This window comes from Spinacia oleracea, chromosome 2, assembly GCF_020520425.1.
Source record: "Spinacia oleracea cultivar Varoflay chromosome 2, BTI_SOV_V1, whole genome shotgun sequence".
Classification (NCBI taxonomy): domain Eukaryota; kingdom Viridiplantae; phylum Streptophyta; class Magnoliopsida; order Caryophyllales; family Amaranthaceae; genus Spinacia; species Spinacia oleracea.
Window position 1 is genome coordinate 12,028,177 of NC_079488.1, and position 11,063 is coordinate 12,039,239.

Consider the following 11,063-nt stretch of genomic DNA (forward strand, 5'->3'; position numbering starts at 1 on the left):
TTGTGATCTAAAAAAATTAAAAATAAAATAAAATATTAATGTCTATTTATAAGCATAAAAAAAAGACATTCATATTTATTTATTTTAGTTGTAATATTAATTTCATGAGCATTGTGAATTTGCAATAGTTATATCAAAAGGTTTGTGTCAGACCGCCTGACATGCGCGTCTGAAATTCTGAAAACGACCAATTGATAACGTCAGCAATTAGGCCCACTCGCAGTTCTTCACGTGCCATATAAGAGATACTTTTTCTCTCTCTCCTCAACTCTTCCTCGTTTCCTCCGCACAAATCAAACCAAAGATATTATTTCATCAGCTCAAATCATGCAACCCCATTTTCTCCCTCCTCGCCATTTCAATGGCTTCTTATGAAGCCTCACAACAGGTAACTCAAAAGTTTATGGAAGGAAATACATCGCGGAGGAGGATGTCGGCGGCGATGGTGGCCACGATGGAGATGCGACTTGAATTAATCTCATTCGGTACTCTCTCTTCTCTCTCTCCTCTGAAAATCTCAATTTCCCTACATTTTTGCTATCATAAACCTAATTTGTTGATGATTTTGTAACATAAAAAATACATTTTTAGGTTCTTAGGTTTTTTATCTTTTAGTTTTTTTCCTTGAATTTTGTTGATTTTATGATTTAGGTGTTTGATTAATTTTGTTGATATTTTCGGTTTTCGATTTCAGTTGATGTGGATTTGATATTTTTTTTTGTGTGATCTAGGTGAACTCGACGGAAGAACCAACGGCGGTGGCGGCTGAGTGGGAGAGAGATTGAGTGCCGAAGGAGGGAGAAGAGACGCAAGGAGCAAAGGCGGTAGTTCGCCTCCTCGCAAAGCTGCGTCGGACCGCTGGTGGTCCCTGCTATTGTTAATGGCCCGTTGGTGGCTCGCTGCAGTTGTTAATGGACCGTTGGTGGTCGCGCTGGACCGCTGGTGGCTGCCGCGGAGGAGCAACATGCAGAAGATGGTTGTTGTTTGTTCAGTACGAGGTAGTGTGAGCTTCCTGTGGTGGAAACATCGTCGGTGGCGGTAAATCATCAAGCTTTGGATTTTTTATCTTTTATCTTGTTTTCTTTTGTGATAAAAGGGGGCAAAGCCCCAATTTCTTTTATCCGGTTAGTGTTTTAATTTCATTTAGTTAAAAATTATCAATAAGTCTTGGGTGCAACAGGTGCACATTAATATTAATGTGCACCAAAATCTCACACGTGCAAATAAATGAAGGAGCTGACTCACATATCTCACAAAATTTCACGCAAAAAAAAACAGACGAAAAAAAACGCAGAAAGAGGAGAGAGAAAAAACCTGGATGAGAGAAACCTCTGAATCACCACGAGAGATCGAAATCTCTGAAATCGCGATCGAAATCTCAGAATCGCGATCTAAATCTTTGAAATCGCGAGAGATCAATTGAATTTTCGATCAAATTTAAGATGGAAAACCTAATTCGAAGTGTGATTCAATCAACTCAAAGAATTCAAGTTTCGGTTGAACCTGATATACAAGATGCAACAATGGAGGACGTTCTCAACAATTGTATGGAAAATAATGCTTTGGCACAGGAACGTGAAGAAGAAGAGTCAACTAACGAAATCGAAGCTGAAGAACAGCATATTATTTATGATTCTGAAGGTATGAATAATTATGCATTGGAAAAATTAATTATATGTTCGAAGTTAAACTTATAGTTATGAATGTAAAAGTTAGAGATATTCTTGTAAAAGTTATGTAAATGTGTTGGTTTGGCTGTAATATTGGTGTTTGAAAAAGTTAGAGATGTCAAAGTTAAAGTTGAGGTTTTCAGAGTAAAAGTTAAGTATGTGAAATGTAAAGTTTAGAATATTTGCTTAGATTTTTAACATGATATTATTAGAGAATTTACAGTTGTGGTTTTATGCGTAAAAGTTAGCCTTGTTTTAATATTATTTATGATTCTGAAGTTATGAATAATTATGCGTTGGAAAAATTTATTATACGTTCAAAGTTAAAGTTATAGTTATGAATGTAAAAGTTAGAGATATTCCTGTAAAAGTTATGTAAATGTGTTGGTTTGGCTGAAATATTGGTGTTTGAAAAAGTTAGAGATGTCAAAGTTAAAGTTGAGGTTTTCAGAGTAAAAGTTAAGTATGTGAAATGTAAAAAGTTTAGAATATTTGCTTAGATTTTTAACATGATGTTAATAGAGAATTTACAGTTGTGTGGTTTTATGCATAAAAGTTATAGTTTGATGCATAAAAGTTAGCCTTGTTTTAATAGAGATAAGGCTTGTTTTAGTAAAAGTTATAGTTTTATCCATAAAAGTTAGACTTATTTTAGTAAAAGTTACCCTTATTTTAGTAAAAGTTATAGTTTTATGCGTAAAAGTTAGGCTTGTTTTAGTAAAAGTTAGCCTTGTTTTAGTAAAAATTAAAGTTCTATGCATAGAAGTTAGACTTGTTTTAGTAAAAGTTGGCCTTATTTTAGTAAAAGTTATAGTATTATGCGTAAAAGTTAGGGTTTTATGATTAAAATTTCTGCTGATTTTTAATAATTACAATAACAGAACCAGATCAAGATATTGTTGGAACGCTGATAGGTTACACTGCCGAAACAGTGGAGGAACTGCTAGTGCGGATCAACGAAAAACATGCTAGTGCGGTTGGATTTTCCATAAGGAAAGGAAACACGAGATTCAAAGTTGGCACAAGAATCGTGCTTGAAAAGACATTTCTTTGTTAAGCAGCAGGAGTAACAAACAATGGAAAGAACAAAAAGAAAAAAGTGCAAACAGTTGTTCCTGTTGTGCCCAAAAAAGAGAAAAAACCAAGGCAAGTTCCAATCACAAGAACTCGATGTAGGGCATGCTTGAGAGCGAAAATGAATTATGAAGGCAGATATGCGGTTGTTAATCACGTGATAATGCACAACCATGAATTAACTAGAAGTCAATGGCACTACTTGCATAGATCTGAAAGGCAAATAACGGAAGAGAAGGGGGAGGCAATTGAAACTATGCAAAAATCTGGTAATAGTTACATTTTGATAGTTAAACTTACATTTTTAGTAGTAAAAATGTTATTCTGTGTAAAAGTTATTGTTTTGATACTCATCCTTGTGTTATTGCAATCACCTTCTAAGATGAAAAAAGTTGGAAATATAAAAGTCACACTCAACTCAGTTAAAGTTAAGCTTTTTAAAGTAAAACTTAGGTTAGAGTAGAATGAAGACTGTCTTTAACTTTGACAACAATTTCCTTAACTTTAACCTACATAACAACAACTTTAACACAGAAATTAACTACAAGGTGTGAAATAAAACAAATTGCCTGACAGAAATTAACTGAAGAAAGGTAAAAATGTAAAAGTTAGACTTTTATCAGTTAAAGTTAAGTTATGGACAATTAAAGTTTTAAAAGTTAAAGTTAGCCTTTTTGTATTAAAAGTCAGGTCTGAAGAAGTAAAAGTTGAGTAAAGTTAAATAAAACCTTTTGCCTAAACTATTATTTTATTTACATTCTTTTATGCTCAACTGACAGGTCTGTCATCCACGACTTCTTTTAACTACGTGGCAATTGAAGCTGGAGGTGAAGAAAATTTAGAGCACTCGAAGAAAGACCATCTAAATTACTGCACGAGGTTAAAATGAAGCAAATAGAAGGAGGTGATGCACAAGCAGTAACTGACATAATGTATTTAGAGCTTGAAGGTGACCCAAACTTCTTTTTTAGATTTAGATTGCATGAAAAAGGCAAATTGAGGAGTTTGTTTTGGAGGGACCCTATGATGATGGAAGACTATGGAATTTTTTTGGAGATATAGTGGTTTTTGACACAACCTATAGAACAAACAGGTATAACCTAATTTGTGCTCCAATAGTTGGAATAAACAACCACCGGAACAATTGCATGTTTGGTTGTGCATTCATAGGAGATGAAAAGATTGAGTCGTTTGTGTGGCTTCTACAAACTTTCAAAAAGTCAACGGGGAAAAAAGTCCAATATCAATCTTTACAGATCAAGAAGCAACAATGAACAATGCCATCAATCAGGTAAAAATCCAAGATTTATTCTTAAAGTTGTAGTTTTCTGTGCTAAAGTTATAATGTAATTACCAAAAGTTAGTTAAACTGGTAAAGACCTTTTCTTAATTTTTATTACATTGTACTAAGTTTTATATTGATATTGATAACTATTAACTTGAGGGGAACCTGAAATGTTAAAGTTATGCAGTTTTGAGTTATAAAAAGTTAAAGTTTGCCTTTTTGTATTTAAAGTCAGGATTGATGTAGTAAAAGTTAGGAAACTTGAATAATTTTTTTTACTTAAGATTGGGTTGTATATGCAGGTCTTTCCAGATGCAAGGCACAGCTTATGTGTATGGCATTTGCATCAGAATGCTATTACCAAATTTGGGGCATTGAAACGAGATCCAACTTTTAAGAAGACATTCAACTATTGCTTGTATAAGTGTGTCACAGTAGTTGAATTTGAAACCAATTGGAGATCAATGCTGCAACAATATGAGCTAATAGGGGAAGAGTGGTTCACGTACAAATGTATACGATTTGAGAGAAAAATGGTGCCCTGCCCTAAGCAAAGACTTCTTTTCAGCTGGGATTTTGTCTTCACAACAAAGTGAAAGCACTAATCACGCCATCGGATTTAGAGCAAACAGAACAACATTTTTAACTAATTTCTATAGATTTTTCAAAGGAACAATACAGCGTTGGAGAAGTACAGAAAAGCAAGCTGAATTCTCTTGTAGTAAATCGGTTGCATCCTCGGCTTTACCACTATCTGGATGGCTAAACCATGCATCAGAAGTTTACACGTTGTCACTATTCAGACACTTTGAGGAGGAATTTGGATATTCGATTGCAACAACAGCAAAATTAATTTGGAAACAAGGTAAATATCAGAAGTTAAATTTTCCATTTTGAAAAGTTATAAAGTTAGTCTTTTTGTTGTAAAAGTTAGGCCTTTTTTTTATTAAAAGTTAGGTAAACTGAAATATAAAGTTTATTAACTTTTACTTCACCAGGGCTAACTTTTATACATATTTTTCTAACTTTCCACCTTACAGAATATTAGAAGCTAAAATTAACATTTTAGGGCAAAAAAGTTAAAGTTAGGTTTTTTATTTTAAAACTTAGGATTCTGAAGTTAAAGTTTAGGCATCTGAAGTTAAAGTTTAGGATTCTGAAGTTAAAGTTAGGTTTTTTGTTTTAAAAGTTATATACCCTGAAAAATTAAGTTTCATAACTTTAAGTACACCAGGGCTAACTTTTATATTGATTTTCCTAACTTTAAAATATACTACTACTAATGCATGTAATACTGAGTTCTATGATGTGTCCATTGATGAAGAACCTTGGTATGCACAGAGAGTAACATACATCCATGAGAGCCAGATAGTATCATGTACGTGTAAAAACTTTGAAGCTTTCGGGATGGTTGTGCCACCATTGCATTAGGATATTGCACCTTCATTCGGTTAACCGGATTCCAGAATAGTACATCAAAAAGAGGTGGACAAAATCTGCTAAGTCATCGGTTTGGAACAAATTAGAAAATGAAAAGCCGGAAAAGGTGCAGTACACACCTTGGCGCCAAACCATGGCTAGGAAATACTACAACCTTATCTTGAAAAGCCAGTCAAATGAGGAGACAAGAACCCTTATGGAGGATGGTTATGCCGCTAGTGTGTCTCTGGTTGATGAACTTCTAGCATCATTAAATCTTTCAAATACTGAAGATGGTTCAACCATAGAAACAAGTGCAACAGCAGCACCTGAAACAAGCACAACACGAGCACCAGAAACAAACTCAGCACCAACAGGTAAAACTTAATGTTTTTTTTTATAAAATTTAACAGTTAAAGTTATGTTGGAGATGAGGGAAGTCTGTCTTAACTTTAGAACAAATTTCATAACTTTAACATACAGAACTACAACTTTAAACCAAAAAACTATAACGTGTGAAATAAAAACAGATTGGAACTCACATTAGCTTAAAAAGGAAAATATGTAAAAGTTAGGGTTTTATAAGTAAAAGTTAGGGTTTTATATGTAAAAGTTTGGATTTTATAAGTAACAGTTAGAGTACATTATGTTAAATGTTTATAGGTACTCATGCAACAACAACAAGTGATACAAGTGTACAACAAGCTGCAACAAGTTCTGAACCTGCAACAACCACAGCAACTGAACCTCCTATGGTGTTGGATCCTGAACGTTGCACAACAAAAGGAAGGAACAAAAGACCACGAGGACCGCTTGTCAAAAAGGAGAAGGGAAAAACTACAGCGCCTCCAACAGCAGACTTTGGAACAATAACTCCAAATTTGAGATTATTTTTATTCATTTAATGTTTCTTATCAAAAATAGAATTTAATTTTTCATTAAAGTTAAAGTTAAGGTTTCTGAAGTTAAAGTTTAGGATTCTGAAGTTAAAGTTGACTAGACTTGAGAACTTAGTAAAAGTTTGTTTTTTACATTGAAAGTTTGAATATATGCATTAAAATTTAGGAAGTATGATTTTTACCTCAAGTGTATATATTTTTTTATCTGTCTTTTGTTTAAAAATGTAAAAGTTGAGATTTATATACTAAAAGTCAGGCTTGATGCAGTAAAAGTTGAGTTATATTTGCGTAACTTTTAGCATAAAATTGACAACTTTTAATATGTTACCTAAATTTTACTAAACGTCACCAAAAACCCATGTTACTTGGACTAACTCGGGTACGTGTCCAAGTGTCCGACCTAGCTAAATTGTGAAAATTTTCCTGGATTTAAGTCGAAAATGAAGTTTGAGAGTGTCTGAACTCATGTCGGAGTGTCAGGGATCTGAAACGGATACTTGATGTAAAATGAAGAGTTGGAGTAATATACTAAAAACCAATATTATACTTAAAGTTGAAAGTTTTTTACTTAAAGTTAACCTTTTTGTAATAAAAGTTAGGTAGACTAATATAAAATTTTCTCAACTATAACAACAAAGGAGCTAACTTTAATTGTGATTTTCCTAACTTTTCACATATAGGAAACATCAAAAGAAAGGTAGTTGTTTTGAGTACAATAAGTTAATGTTTTCGATATAATACTAAAAGTCAGGCTTTATGCAGTAAAAGTTGAATTACATTTGATAACTTTTAGCATGAAATTGACAACGTTTAATATATGTTTCCCAACTTCTACTAAAAATCACCAAAAACCCATATTACTTGGACTGCCTCGGGTACTAGAGTCGGACACAGGTACGTGTCCAAGTGTCTGAACTGGCTAAATTAATCAAATATCCCAGGATTTAAGTCGAAAATGAAGTTTCAGAGTGTCTAAACCCATGTCGGAGTGTCGAGGGTTCGACATGGATACTTAATGTACAATGAAGAGTTGAATTAATATACCAAAAACCAATATTATACTTAAAGTTGAGAGTTTTGTACTTAAAGTTAACCTTTTTGTAATAAACGTTAGGTAAACTAATATTAAATTTTCTTAACTATAACAATAACAGGGCTAACTTTAATTATGATTTTCTTAACTTAAAGCATAGAATCAACAATTTTAAATACATGTTTTCTAAGTTCTACTGAACACCACCAAAAACCAATATTATATGCCATACATACACAAAAAAGGCATTATACTCTAGAGAAATATTTTTGTGAAAATGTAAAAGTTAAGATTATTTTACTTAAAGTTAACCTTCATGTAATTAAAGTTAAGTAAACTAATATTAAAATTTCACGCTGTAGGTTTCTTTGCCATCCGTTTGATAAGAGCTTGCTTCTTCTCTGGTGGTTCTACATTTGGTGGGTCAGATGCATCTGGTACATTCCTTTTCAGGTGTTTTCTTGAAACAAAAGTCCTCAACGGTACTTTTTCGCCCTCTGCCGCATTGTCATTCACCTCCAATTATGTTTCTCATTGACAGTGTTCTCTGGTTGCTCGTTCTCATTGGCATTCTTCTATGGTTGCTCTTTCTCATTGGCTTTCTTTTCAAGTTCCTTCTCCTTTTTAGCAGCTTCTTTCTTCAACCTTTTAGCTTTCTTATCGTCTGCCAATTTTTTCTTCCTCCTCAATAACACAGCTGGAAGGACTTCTGCTCGTTTGGAATTGAAATCAGCAACATTATTGAGAACTTCTGCCCGTTTGTCATTCATGTCTGATAGCACAAGTGTGGCACATATTTCGGCACGCATAACAATCCTTTTACGGGGCTGTATTGTTTGAAAAAATGAAAAACATTATCACCATCATTTTAAAGTTTCAAAATAAATAAGGCTTATAAAAGTTAAGCTAATTCCCATAAAAGTTAGGAATTTTGACATAAAAGTTATGATTCGAAAAAATCTAACCTCTTTCAAATCAGGACAGCTACATTTGATTCCTTCAAATGTCAACATACTTATCATCGTATAAATTCCACAATCAAGGTCAGAACCTTTGGGAGCCTTCCAATCAAACTCAACCTCCTCCATGGTGAACGTTCCAATATCACCTTCATGATTATGGCCTCTCTCATCAAGGAAACAACCCAGGAGATCACACTGAAAACAAAATTAAACACATTTATTGGTTTGTAACAGAAAAAAGTAAGTTGAACCGGTAATTCAAAATTCTTAAATTGACTAGAAGTAATTACCAGAGTTGTTGAAAATTTTTCCAAGTCAATGATTTGAGCTTCATTATACACAAGATTGTCCACGTATTGCATTGTTTTGGTTTTCAAATTCAACACAAATAGGAAAAAGTGGCGTTCTTGAAAAAAAGGAACAAAAACCTACAAAAACAAAACATATTGTGATGTTAATAGATACACAAAAACAAAACTTAGACTACTGAAAGTAAACTTTAACTTCAGAATCCTAAACTTTAACTTTGGATACCTTAACTTTAACTTCAGATGCCTAAACTTTAACTTTAGATGCCTAAACTTTAACTTTAAAATCTTAAACTTTAACTTCAGAAACTTAACTATAACTTCAGAATCCAAAACTTTAACTTCAGATGCCTAAACTTTAACTACAGAATCCTAAACTTTTACTTCAGAAACCTTAACTTTAACTTTAGAATCCTCAACTTTAACTCTAGAATCCTCAACTTTAACTAAATTATCCTAAACTTTAACTTCAGAAACCTTAACTTTAACTTTAGAATCCTAAACTTTAACTTCAGAAAACTTAACTTTAAATTCAGAATCCTAAACTTTTACAGGTGCCTAAACTTTAACTACAGATGCCTAAACTTTAACTTTAAAATCCTTAATTAAATTTTGAGGTGATGCACAAGTAATAACTGACCAACTCTACACAGGTGATGTCAAAGCCAGAGTGTTGAACATCAGTCCACTCTTTCCAACAAACCAGAAGCTGATCCATAGCAGCCTCGTTAGTTGAATCTTGCCAAAGAAGTTCTAGAATTTCCTACAAGAGAAAACAAACAAATTAGTACAACATAAACATTTCCTAAAAATACCTTAACTTTTACTAAACTACTACACAATTTAAGAAACTCACACTTTGGCGGACACCAAAACAGAATTTGGAAGGCGGTGAGGCATTCCATATTTCATTCACATTTATCATTAATGCCCAACACTCAATAATAGACAGATAGACCTCTTGATCTTCAGCAAGTGATAACATATCCTCTTTTTGTATCATATGTACTGGATCAACCAGACCAAAGTTTCCCTAAAAAAAAAAATCAAATTTAAGCTTTATTTAAGTTAAAGTTATGCCTTTTGTACTTAAAGTTAGGACAATGTATTTAATGTTACCCTTCACTTGGTCAAAATTAAGTCAAATTATATAAAACAATTAAAAGACTTACTTTGCATCCACTACGACAGGATCATCTAGAAGGAAATAATCAACAACTTCTTGATACAACTCAGGCATACGTTTCATGTTCCTCTTGTAAAAACTCATGAAATGTCCGACAAGGAATGGTTCAACGTTAACCTTACCACATGGAATTCCAACTTTAGCCTTGCCATTACAGAAAGAAGAGTGGATAATGGAATGATAACCGACGGTTGGATCGTAAACTTTTAATTCTTTTGAAGCTGTTTCATGACTTGGAAGAGGTTCAACACTTGGAAGAGGTGCAACCCGCAGCTCAGATAAGTTTGGTTGTACATCAACATCCAGAGTTGCGCCTGTAGTAGAATTAATGACTTCTTATCATTTAATGTAAAAAGGTTAAAGTTTTTTTTTTTGATATTTCTAACTTTTCAATATATAGTAAACTGAAATATAGTAAAGTTGCACCTGCATTGGTCTGCTGGGTTGGATCAGTGATAGCATCAACAATACGAGGTTCTTCACACTGTATAGCAGTCTCGTTAGCGATTTCGTTGACATTAATTTGATGAAGAACTTCTTGAATCTTTTCATTTGGACTAACATCTCGAGGTATAGCAGAAGGTTTTCCATCACAAGATATATTCTCCAAACCTCCTGGCATAGACTGAACTGAAAGTACCATCTCAGCCAATTCTTATATCATGGCATAATACCTTGGATCCAAATCATCATCTGGCAGCAATGGAGAAGAGCGGCGTCTCACTGCTGATTTAGCTTCAAGTTGTTTCAAATGGAAATTTGAAACAATTTCCAAGTTCCTCTTCATTCTCAAAAACTCCGCATGGATTTCCTTCAAGATTCAGGAAAAGTAAGACTTTTTGAATTAAAAGTTAGACTACTGAAACCTTAACTTTAACTACTGAAACCTTAACTTTAACTTCAGAAACCTTAACTTTAACTTCATAATCCTTAACTTTAACTTCAGAAACATTAATTTTAACTTCAGAAACCTTAACTTTAACTTCAGAAACCTTAACTTTAACTTTAAATTTAGAATCCTTAACTTTGACTTTAAAATTCTTAACTTTAACTTTAGGATCCTTAACTTTAACTTCAAAATCCTAAACTTTAACTTCAAAATTTCCAACTTTAAGTTCAGAGTCCTTAACTTTAACTTCAAAATCCTTAACTTTTACTTTAAAATCCTCAACTTTAACTTCAGGGTCCTTAACTTTAAATTCAAAATCCTTAACTTTAACTTTAGAA

General features: G+C 33.1%; 1 long non-coding RNA gene across 4 annotated transcripts; it reads left to right on the forward strand.

Moving 5' to 3' along the window:
- Positions 1-250: 250 nt before the first annotated feature.
- LOC110792961 (uncharacterized) lies at positions 251-6,534 on the forward strand. Of its 4 annotated transcripts, none has more exons than XR_008927491.1 (8): positions 251-485; positions 732-1,038; positions 1,279-1,641; positions 2,552-3,013; positions 3,524-4,035; positions 4,332-4,894; positions 5,354-5,825; positions 6,112-6,534. It is a non-coding gene; the product is annotated as an uncharacterized lncRNA (long non-coding RNA). The 4 variants fall into 4 exon arrangements; XR_002534551.2 differs by having other exon boundaries at positions 254-485; positions 5,371-5,825; XR_002534552.2 differs by having other exon boundaries at positions 256-485; positions 1,572-1,641; positions 5,371-5,825.
- Positions 6,535-11,063: the final 4,529 nt, after the last annotated feature.